General features: G+C 41.4%; 1 protein-coding gene across 4 annotated transcripts in view; it reads left to right on the top strand.

The window, feature by feature from the left end:
• The window catches only part of TRERF1 (transcriptional regulating factor 1), a 105,562-nt gene that overhangs the window by 66,985 nt on the left and 26,611 nt on the right, over positions 1 to 11,966 (top strand). For all 4 annotated transcript variants that reach the window (XM_064446147.1, XM_064446148.1, XM_064446149.1 and 1 more), the window contains one exon: positions 5,429 to 5,517. The gene's annotated coding sequence lies outside the window, so the exon portion shown is untranslated. The remainder of the gene's footprint in view (positions 1 to 5,428; positions 5,518 to 11,966) is intronic.

Below are 11,966 nucleotides of genomic sequence, written 5' to 3' on the forward strand. Positions count from 1 at the left end.
ATTGCTGGTTTAATAAATTTACTCTGTTGTTGTTCTTATGTTTCTTATCTTAAGGTGGCTTACTTTCCCCTTTTCTGCTCCAAAAATAATTAAATACTATTTAATCATGACCAGCCAATTTAGATAACAGGATGCTCTGTCACTTTTTTGTAATAGAAATAATGACAAATACAGTACAGAAAACTCTTGTGTTTCATTGATTTAAAGCAGGTGAGGTTTATTAATTTCATGGGAAGGTTATCAGCTGGTGTTTGTGTATGGTTAGGTAGACAGGCAGCTGCTGGGCAGGAGAAGAGAAATCCCAAAAGACTTTTTTTTTTTCTTTTGTATTCTCTCAGAACCACATTTTGGATGCTCTGATGGTGATCTGTAGGAAGTCTGAGTTTCCAACTTTAACACTTCAGTTAACTTCTAATGTCAAATGATAGAAAAGTATCCTGTTAAATATAGCTATTCTAGAAGTATATGTCAAACATTTCACTTTACTTTGGTAGAGGATACGCGTAGATAGTCTTTGATCTGTATTGTTGCTTTGATATCTAAAAATGTTCTTTTTAATATCTAAAAATCTGCAGTGCAGCTGTTGCATTGTCCTTGGAAGCACATGGCCTGTGCCAGGCACACTCGACCAGCCCATGGATCACATTCATGGCCTTCCTTGGTGTCGCTGCTCTTTGTGGTGGTTGTGTTCATGGGCCAGAAGGAGGTTCTCATCCTAACCTGCCGTTAGGCCTCAGAGCAGTAGCAGAATTTCAGGAAGGGGATCAGCATCTCAGAGTACGATGTAATCACAGTGGAGGCTGAAAGACCTCTAGGAAATGGCTCTGTATGGTGACCCTCAGCCAAGTGGGGCTGGGGTGTTGCAACAAAAATGCTGCCTCCAGGCTGCTGCCACAGCCTCATGCCACAGGTAGCGTAACTGGTACTGGCGTTTTTGCCATCGCTTCCAGAGAGCAGCACTGTGTCTTTCTGCTTCTCCTTAAATTTGCTCTGTGAAGGCTTCTGCAGGACCAATTCAGCCTTCGTCTAGAAATGTTCCTCTCAGGTGTTGCACTAACTTGCTGGTAGGTGGAAACTTTGAGTTTCTGAACTGTAACGTGGCTGAAGAAAATCCCCATTCTTTGGTGTGTTGCCTAGAGTTTTACTGCCAATCCTCCATTTTATCCCTGGAAAAATACCTGGTTTAACTTTCAGTGTGAAGCTTTGCTGATCAATACATTACAAGCATAGTAAAGTTCAAGAAATTGCCTCCATTACTATCTTGAGATGAGAAATTGATTTAGCTGCATTCTCTCTCTGCTAATTCGCCTGTGCTTTACGTTCCCATAAAAGGTATTATGTGCTCCTTATTTTCCAGCAATGTCATCAATCCTAATGAAGAGAGAAGAACTAAAATTTATATTGTGTGTATGGGGTAGCTGATATCTAACTTAGCTCTTAATTTGTAAATGTTGCTGTAGGTTTCACTTCTCAGCTTCTCCTTATTGTGCTTCGGTTACATGCAAAATCTAGGGGATGGGATGGGAGCAAAACTGAAGAACATGGCAAAGGAATATAAAGTTAGATTGCTTTTTAATCTAAACCTCAAAAAATGAGAAGCTGATTAAAATTTAATGAAAGGAATTAAAACCTCATTTGTGAATTTTATGTACTATTGCAGTGTTTGGTCCTACGTTAATTACATTGGGACTGTTATCAGTATTTATCAGCCATCAGTTTACTACCTCTGGCTCTAAAATGCCCAAAGTTTATTCTTTAATTATGTTATTACGTATGAGAGCTTTGCATGTATCTGCTAATTTACATAGAGCTGCGTACGGGCAGCATTTTGGTTCTGATGATAAAAGTGGTATAGTGGGAAAAGCAGCCAAAACAAATTAGAAAAACAGGAAAGGGTTTGTCTGAGCACTCCTGTTGCTGCTTTTCCCAGTGTCGATCAGCCTGGCCTCTGTCAGAAGCTGCCAGGGATGGTTCATCAGCAGAATACTTTGGCATTTTTAGGTTTAATCCTAGTGTTCATTGTTCCAGAGCAGATGGGTAAATAAAAAAGAAAGCAAAACTATGTACTATGACCTTGTCACTGCTTATGATATAGCAGTTAATTTCTAAATGAAATTTAAACATCTTGGCAGGTTCTAAACAGCTGTGTTAAACTGGGGCAAAAAAAAAAAAACCAACCAACCTAAACCGAAACCCACCACGTTTTCTCTTTTGGCTCCACTGATGTTAACCTTGGTTTTTCCCTGTGTCTCTGAATATTTCCTGTTGCAAACACAAAGCAATGGTATACACCTGTCAGTTTTCTAGAAGATTCAATACACCTATTACAGATCTAAAGGTGTTAAATACCAGTAAAAAAAACCAAGTTAGATAAAGCATTAGGTACATGTGGGCTTACTAGAACCTGTCTTATTTCAACAAAGATGAAAATTCATGGGATTTGCTGAGAAAAGCTGTCAGCAGATAGGATGCAAGCAGGTAACAGTTTGCTTTTGTGGACATTTGTAGCATTTCACCTCACGTTTGTAGCAAGACATGAATGCGCACAGGTTTTAGGTACTGGGACTCAATGCAATAACTTGTAAGCAAAAACTCATTTGGACCCGACAAAATCCGTGTGTCCCTGTGCAATGCCACCAGCATTTACCATCACCTGAGGTGTTCTGTCAAAGAAAGACATTTTGGGCAGGTGCTGTCTCCTGTGGCATGTGTCTTGATGGAACGGGTTGGTGTCTGGATTGTGCTGTGGACCTCTCTGTTCTTGTGGGCCTGGGGAAACATGAAGGGGGAAGAAGAGGCTGGTGTTGGGCAGGGCAAGGGAGCTGCTTGGGTTTGTCTCCCCCACCTTGCTGGTGCGTTAAGGGAGGGGACTTGTTCTGTGCAAGGACCTGCTGGACTTGGGGGCCGGCTTCTTGCTGTAAGTAGTAGTGTCACAATGCTTGGGACCTATTGTCAGAGTTTTTTAAAGAATAATTTAAACAAGTGAATCTAGCATGAAGGTGAGAGAAGGAGAATGCTGATTGAGGTCACTGAGGTTATCTCTGTCCTTTTCCCACAAGCAGTCTTTTATACAGTTTCTTCTTGAGCCTGGAATGACTTTCCAAAGCCTGGCAGGGCTTGATGCGAATGAAGAGTTTCCCATTGACATCAGTGAGCTGTGAATTGCACCTTAAACTTCCAGACTTGTTTCATAGAATCATAGAATACCAGGTTGGAAGGCCCCTCAAGGATCATCTGGTCCAAACTCTTGGGAAAAGCATGGTCTAGACAAGATGGCCCAGCACCGTGCCCAGCTGAATCTTAAAAGTGTCTAATGTTGGGGAATCCACCACTTCCCTGGGGAGATTATTCCAACAGCAGATTGTTTCATTGTGAAAAATTTTCCTCGTGTCCAATCGGAATTTCCCCAGGAGTAACTTGTACACCATTATCCCTCATCTTCTCCATGTGACTCCTTGTAAAAGGGGAATCTCCATCTTCTTTAGAGCCACCCTTTAAATACTGGAACATGGTGATAAGGTCTCCGCTAAGCCACCTTTTCTCAAGGCTGAACAAACGCAGTTCTCTTAGCCTTTCCTTCTATGGCAGGCTTCCCAATTCTTTGATCATCTTTGTGACCCTCCTCTGGACCATCTCCAGCCAATCTGCTTCTTTTTTTGTATAGCAGGGACCAAAACTGAACACCGTATTCCAGGTGTGGCCTGACAAGCGCTGAGTAGAGTGGTGTAATGACTTAATCTCTGCCAGTGATGCCCTTGTTGATGCAACCCAGCATCCTGTTGGCTTTCTTTGCTGCAGCAGCACACTGTTCGCTCATACTGAGCTTGTTGTCTGCCAGGACTCCAGGTCCCATTCCACAGAGCTGCTCTCCAGCTGGGTAGATCCCAGCCTGTCCTGCACTCCTGGATTATGCTTTCCCAGGTGCATGATCTGACACTTGTCCTTGTTGAACTTCATAAGGTTCTTGTTGGCCTACTCTTCCAGCCTATCCCGGTCCTCCTGCAGGGTGGCTCTCTATCCAAAGTGTCCACTTCCCCACTCGGTTTGGCATCATCCACAAACTTCATCAGGGTACACTTGATCCCATCATCTAGATCACTTATAAAGACATTAAACAGTGTTGGGCCCAGTATTGATCCCTGGGGGACCCCACTTGTGACAGGTTGCTAAGTTTGTAAAGGAGCTATTTACCACCACCCTTTGGGTGCGGCCTGTCAGCCAGTTCCCCACCCACCACACAGACCACTTGTCTAGGCCATAACGCATCAGTTTCTCTAGGAGGATGCTGTGGGAAACCATATCAAAAGCCTTGGAGAAGTCCAGGTAGACAACTTCCACCGCTCGCCCTGCATCAACTGAGCTGGTTACTTTGTCATAGAAAGCGATCAGGTTTATCAAGCACGATTCGCCCTTGGTGAATCTGTGCTGGATTTTTCCAGTCACATGCTTCATTCGATTTGTGATAGCCCCCCGAAGGATTCGTTCCATAATTTTCCCAGGGACTGGGTAAGACTGATGGTCCTATAATTTCCTGGATCCTCCTTTAAGCCCTTCTTGTAGAACGGGGTGACATTAGCCTTTTTGCAGTCTCTGGGATGTCTCCCAATCTCCACGACTTCTCAGAGATTATGGAGAGTGGCCTTGCAATGACATCAGATGGCTCTCTTAACACCCACAGGTGTTCAGGGCCTTCCCTAAAAGCCTTCTTGGCAGCAGCACCTACAAAAACAAATGTGTTGTTTTCATTTAAATAATTTAAGATGCCTTGTCTAGATATGTCTTCTGCACTGGGTGACAACCTGATCATATCTCCTGCACCCTTGACTTTCATTAATCCCTCCCTTCCTGATTGCTATACCTTCTCTTGTTTGTGTGTGTGACGATCATCATGTAGGTTGCAAGCTCTGGACCAGCAAATCTCCTCTCGGTGAGAGCATCCAGCCTGTCTTTGGGTTCTGTCAAAGCAGCATAAGATGCTGTGAAATCTTTATGGTCTCTGCAGTAGAGGCACAATCTTGTTTTATTTATTGCATCAACATAACCCATTCCTCATTTTGCAATAGGTGCCAAGCTGAGTAAGAAGGAGGAGATTAACTTACTCATATTTCAGTCTGTAGTTTGAAGAACTGTGGATGTTTCAATCCCAAAGATTTGACAGTGAAGCAGTCTCTCACTGTTGATATGGGAAAGAGGTTCTTGGTTGTTCTTTAAGGGAGTTATAGTTCTGTTCTATGTCCTCTGCAGTAATGACTTAAAGAACAGAGTAGCGCGGAGATACTATATTGAACAGAAATTAGTATTTGGTTGTGTTACAATAGGAAGCTCATTCTTGCAGGTCTGCTCACTGTTTGGGGCAAGCTGGTGATATTTTATAAGATAATCATGTGTGGGGTAAAAATTAATTTCTATACTTTTGCTTTATATTTAGATACGTCACTTTGAGATCACAGAATGAAAGCAGCATCACATGTTACGGGAAAGACAGCACAGCAAGATACATGAATCCTCAAAAATCAGGTAATGTTGCAGCATTATGTGTCCACTTCCTATGAGGCTCAATGCTTTTTGACTGTTTTCCAAAACTGGGGCTTCTGAGTCTCTGTGGCTTTATTGATGGACTTCTCAAATATGATTAGTTGGGTGTTGGCTTTGTGTCCTGTAAAACATTATTTTATGTACCGCAGTATGTATGACACAGAAGATCCCCGCACATTTAAATCTTTCTTAAAGGGCTACCTTGACTATATTGTCTCATACAAGCAAGGTGTGTATGACCTTAATTTAAAAACAAAACAAACAAAAAAAAGCAGCCATGATGGTCAGCTCTGCACAGCCATTGGATTTCATTTGGCTCCATTGCAATTTACCAACATGATGTATTTTAGAGGGCTTGACTTTTCAGAGGATCTTGCAGCTGCATTTCTGAAAACTGTCTCCTTTGGGGGAGACACTGGGTTCGAAATAGCTGTTACCTCCCTACTGAAAGCTTAGCCATATGCTATTTTCCACATACTACTACTTGTGCCTGTTTTTTTAATTGTTTATCTGTCTCAGGATGTTTCCTTCTTGCCTGTTTTTGCAAATCCTAGCATATGTTCTCTGACTGTTTCACAGCATTTACAGTTACAGAAAAAGGCAATCATGTTACAAGTTCCAGAGCATAAACACTGTAGAGGTCAGGAAGAAACTGATTAAGTGCATTATAAGGATGCTTGCCTTATACTCAAATTGTATGCTTTTCATGGCTGTGGTCACAACAATAGCTGATGGATTGACATTTGAGCGGAAAGGCATAAAGTTTTCCCCTCCTCCCCCAAATCAATAGTAGTGACCAGAGGTTATAACATAGCCCCATATGGTAAGTGGGCAAGGTCTAACCTTTCTGTCCTAAGATCTTCATGCCGTGGTCTTGTCACATCTGCAGAATTAGGATCTTGCTGGGGAAAAACAAGTCACTCAGTTCAGTAATACAAGTAAACTAAAATACAAAATTGAGGGCTGTTTTGATAATAGGACATGCTTATTTTCCAGAAAGCATTTGAGAGTATTGCCCTTGATGTAGGACTTCGCAGAAGGTACTACAATTCATTTCCTCTAAGCAGTCAGTAAACCAAGATTGGCTGAAGAGATTTCAAATCAGGTTTCGTAGACAGCTTCAGCCTTAACCAAATATGCAGGAAAGTATTGGTGAATATTAATAAAGTCATTCTGTTTATCACAGATGATCAGTCCCTTTAATTAATGCTGTCTTCTGTACACTTTTTAGTCACTTAGTCATGGAATATGCAATTCAAGTGCCCTTCTGGCCTTAGTCAAGGTTTGTATTTTATTTTTAATCAGTATTGTGAGGAGATCACATCGTTTTATAGTTGCCATTTTTTATGAAGTAATATGATACCTGCTTCAGTTGCAGTTCTCCAAACCTTTCAAAGTACCTCGAAACTGTAACGTCAATTCACGGACAGTAAAGATAATCAGATTTGTTGAAACAACCTTCTTTGTTTCTTTGGGACTCATGGAACTGTATCTGCCTTAAACTAAATTGAGTTTAATGGCTTTATTTAGAAATTGGCCTCCTCTTCTTGAATAAACAGAATCCTGTTAGTTTGGGGAAAAAAAGTTTTCATTAAATTACCAGTGCCTCAGAATGCGTTTTCTACTTATAACTTAGATCAAAAGGAGAGGAAAATGTTTGTGCTTGTTTGTCTTCCTTTCTCCTCCCCCTTTTCTAGAGACTTTCCTGAGATGATCAACTGTTAGTTTTGCTGTTGGTTTTTTTTTTTAGCTTAATTGAAGTACAGAAATTGCTCTGTTCCCCTCCCAGTGCCGTCTTTGCTCTCCCCACCCCCAAGTCCAATGTGTTCTTTATTAAACTGAATTAGGACATTCTAGTCTTCCTTAAGAGTGGAAATGGAACAGCTTAAATGAGCAGCCACATGAGACTCGGCAGCCTTTCCAACTGCACTGCAGAAGGAGCTCAGCTGCAAAGCGAATGATAATTTTTGAAGGATTTGTGCAACTGTTGAAGAATTAACAGCATTAATATTAAAAAGCAGCTAATCTGTTTTTCCCCTTCCATTTTAAGAGTGTGTAGCTTTCTTCTATGCTTGCTATAAAATCAGTGTACTAAATATTTTGCTTCCTTTCCATCTTCTTTTCACTTTTGCAGTTATTTTATTGCTTATGTTCTCATATACTGAAGTGGGGTTTTTGGTGGTTGTGGTTTTGCCTCACAATGCCAATCTTGGGTTTGCATATAGATGAGGGTGCGGATTTGAGATCTCTGCCATTCAAAGAAAGCCAAAATTGAAGTGCAGTAGAAAACATAGCAGCAGTTGCATCCAAGACTGGCATGAAAATGTTTTCAGCCCTATGAGCATTTGTCCTTGCAATAGCCATAGAAAATTATTGTTGGTCCTTGAAATCCATACTGCTATTTTGGTGTTTATTCTAACCAAAATAGCCATGATCCTGATATCTTCTGACCCTTGTTTTCAGGCTCTGCCTCTCTTTATTGCTAGATCAGATGTCTTCAGGTTTTCTATAGATATTAAAAAAAAAAAAGCTCTTTGAGTTATCTTCTCACCTCTCTTTCCCATTTTCTCTCTGCTAGTCTAATGCCAAGCAAGGTGTTTGGGTGAACATTATTCAGCCTGTTTCAGTGCTATGCTGCTTTTTTCACATGCTTATTTCCTGTGCCAGAAAACACTGGAGCTAGGGCTTGAACTGTGGCTACACAAAGAGTTACGGAGGCAAATCTGGTATCTAAGCTGCCTGCAAGAGCAGAGAGATCTCTGAAATATGCCCTTCTTCCTCTACCAATTCTGTGCTTCTCGGCCATCCAGCACCACTACAGTCATCACATCTGAAGATGGCAGAGGTAGTACCAGCTTCGCTGCCAAGAGCTGGGTTTGAGTAATTCAGGTGCGTCTACGTCCATTCTTAGGTTGCGCTCTCTCAGTGTTTAAAGCTGCTCTTCTTGGTGGATTCTTAGTGGTGGTTGTACATCGGTAGTGCCCAGCTGAAAATTATGTCTGTCTGTGCTACTACTTAAAGAGTGGATTATCATCAGCCCGCGTGGCGGGGGCTGCTGGTAGCATCAGTGTTAGCAAAACCGAAGCAATCAGGGAAGGAACTGCTGTATATTCCTGTGTCTGTCCTAAAGGAAATTAGAGAGCAGGATGATGTGAATGATGGCTGTCTTGATTTAGGAATAGCTTAGCAGAAGATCTCTCAGTTCTGAATAACAAAACAGGCCAATAAAAATATTCTCATAAAGAAGGCTAAAAATTGAATAAGATAAACCCTGTTTTGTTTCTGTTGAAGCTAAGTGGGGGCTGGGGTGGGTGGAATTGAAAGGGAGGGAGGGAACAGAGATCTTCTGGTTTTGGATTTCATCTTATCCGCAGTTAAAAATGAAGCTTATATTCAAATAGCAAAAAGACAGCCACTTGAGAAAGCCCTGTCTCAGCCTGTGCAACTGAAGGGTGGTAAGGCATGATTAAAACATGTCTACAGTGCTGGGAGAACACATAGCAATGACACACTTCTGTAAGCAGGCATGCCTTAAGTGTTATAAAAAACAGTTTAGTCTGCTAAGAGTGGTGGTTAAACTTGCTTTAACTGATGTGTTACCGTCCCAGAGGGATGCACATGAGGAGGGGGATGGTGGGTGCCCCAGCAAATGAGCATCTGCTGATACTGTTGCTTTTGAGAAGGTGCAGGTGCTCTGTCTTGCAGAACCTGGTTGAACATGGAGGTCTTTTTTGCATCTGCCATCTTGTCCAGTCTTCTTTTTTTCAGGCTAACTAGTAATTAATCTATAAAAGTATGTAGATTTTTGCTTAAAGAAACAGCTGAAAAACTTGAAATAAGTTGGACAAACCATAGGATCCAATTCCCTTTTGACACACAGCCATGCAACCTACTGAGATGGCTTAGATCAGTGCTATAATAACTTAATGGCCTTTTAAGGAGTCTACTTGCTTTAGCATCTGCTCTCCTACAGTCTCTTGTCATCCCTCTCCATTAACTCAGTTGTGAAGCTGGCACTGGCTGGCATTCAGTCTTGGTTTTGCAACGTATACCCAGCCCAGCTTCCATGCACCAACCTATTTGGAATGGACGTCTTGCTCTGAAATTCATGTGGATTCAGGCAGTTCAGTAGTGTGACTGTGGCTTGATCTGTTGTTTACTAGAGTTGAATTCTGCAGGCTTCACCTTTGTGGTGCATGACAGAGCTGGGAATGGTTTCTTTAATATGTTGCAACTACCATCTCCTTGATACCCTGTTGCCTTCTCGAAGTTATTCTGACTCTTCAGTGACATCGTTTATGAAGGAGGAACATCAAATCACCTTTACTGAAGACTGATAGTGTTGGAACATTCTTCCATTTCATGTTTACCAGAATTACGTTATGGCATGCTTCCAGGAGAGACTACTACTTGTATAGCTTTGTAGTTGCTTGTGTTTGAAGAGGGAGACAGTTGGAGTGCGTAAAGGCAATTCAGCCAGCTTGGCATGTTCCTGGTTTTCCGTCTGGAGAATGGAGCTATGGAAGTTGCAGGGGACTGTGCTGGAATGATGAGAGACGAGATGGAGTGAAACCTTGTCTCTGTTGAAATCAATTGAACTCCCATTAGTTTGACTCTAGATTCCATCCATAAACTTAAGTAGGGTATTCCTCTTTCTAGACAGTCTACAGAAATGTTTCTGTCCTTTTGCATTTGTTTTCATGTTTCTTTGTAATGATTGTGTAATTGGGATATATCTGTAATGTCAGAAATTTAATAGGTTAAGTAGCATAAATGACTGTTGGGAAGAGAAGCAGCACAGAACTGCAGAACCATTGTTGCTTTAAAAGTCCTGCTGCTTTTAGTTGCTTGATTTAACCATTTAGTAGTTAGAGTTGTTGCACTGATGGGTGTTTAGGCATGAGTGCTAAACAAAAAGGAGAAAAAGCACCCTTCCCTTCCTGTCATTGAAAGAAATAGAAATCATTCAGTAGGCTGCCAATGCCTTCTCAGTTGGTCAGAGACTAACTTTGGTGCCCCTAAAGCCTTAATGATGTTGTGTACAGCACTGAAATACTCTGTTGGATTTTAATCCAACAAGAAATGTATACTGTTAGCATTTTGTTAAAGCTCATCACAAATGCTCAGTGTATACAGCATAAACCCCTTGAATTTAAGCCTGTTCAAGTACTAAAAACTAAATCTGTATCTAAGGAACTGGTTTATTACTGATTGTACTTCTATCAATGTGCCTATCTGGTTTTTTTCTATGTTACCTGAAGGTAGAATAACAGTGCTTTTTAAAAACTTGCAATTTTCCAATTTTCTCCCTCCAGATCAGTGATGCTTTTGAAAGGAATGTTTTTGTCTGTCTGTCTGTCTGTCTGTCTGTCTTTCTGTGGGGGGAGGAGGGGGGGAAATGGGTGTTTGAAAACAATGCAGATTTTTTCAAATGTGATTCTCATAGTGACTGAACTTGCCAGTCCTTTTGTGACTTGATTGGTATTTTAATATAATATTCCATTATATTTTTTTCAGATTTTTACAAATGTTTCTGTGTAACTGTGACAATAACCCTGTAATCTACCTAACAGAGACCAGTATGTCCCACCTCCCAAACTGGAGGTTAGTTGAGGATGCTGGAGCTACTGGAGAGGAAATTTCTATCAGCATTTTTTCCTTCTGAGAGAGGGGAATAGAGAGGTTTGTGTTAATGCCTCAGGTAGAAAACATTCTTGACTGTTTTCCTGTACCCTGAGAACTGTGACAGGTAACCCCCAGGTGAAAGGGTGCAGTAAGTGGAATTTGGTTCATGCCCAAGGGCTGACATTTTCCGTGGTAACCACAGAGTAGCTGTGGCTGCTGGTACAGGTGGTAGCATCTGCTACTGTAGTGCTCCTGCTTGTGGGAAGAGTAGGGGGTCAGCGGCCTGGCTGGCCACATGGTTCATTTTTATATCAAAATCATGTTGTTTGCTGCCTTGAGAATAAGTGCTCTTACTCTCCTTACTCCTGAAATTCTTGCAATATTTTAATTGTCTCCTGGAGACGTTTATTCTTGCACACTGGTTTGTATCGCTATTATTTCTTGTCCTTTGACCAATGCTTGTCACTTCAAACTTTAAAAAGAAGGGCAAAACCCAAGGAACTTGGTGTTAATTACAACAGTGTAAATAGATGAAATGGGACATACCTCCTATACAAGGTGTATCGACAGATCCGACAGTGCCCTTTTTTCATGGGAAGATGTGTTCACAGCATCTTGGCTGAGCTTTCGTAACTTAGCTCGCATAAGAGGAGATGCATGTTCCTGTGTAGGGTCTCCCTCTTCCTCTAAAAGTTGATGGCCTTTCAGTGTGAAATACCACACAGTGTTTATTTTTATACCCTTTGAACATTTTGTGGAGGCTTTGTTTAGTTTCCCTTCATAATTTTTAATGGGAAGTCTTTGAT

This window comes from Phalacrocorax carbo, chromosome 3 (assembly GCF_963921805.1).
Source record: "Phalacrocorax carbo chromosome 3, bPhaCar2.1, whole genome shotgun sequence".
NCBI lineage: Eukaryota > Metazoa > Chordata > Aves > Suliformes > Phalacrocoracidae > Phalacrocorax > Phalacrocorax carbo.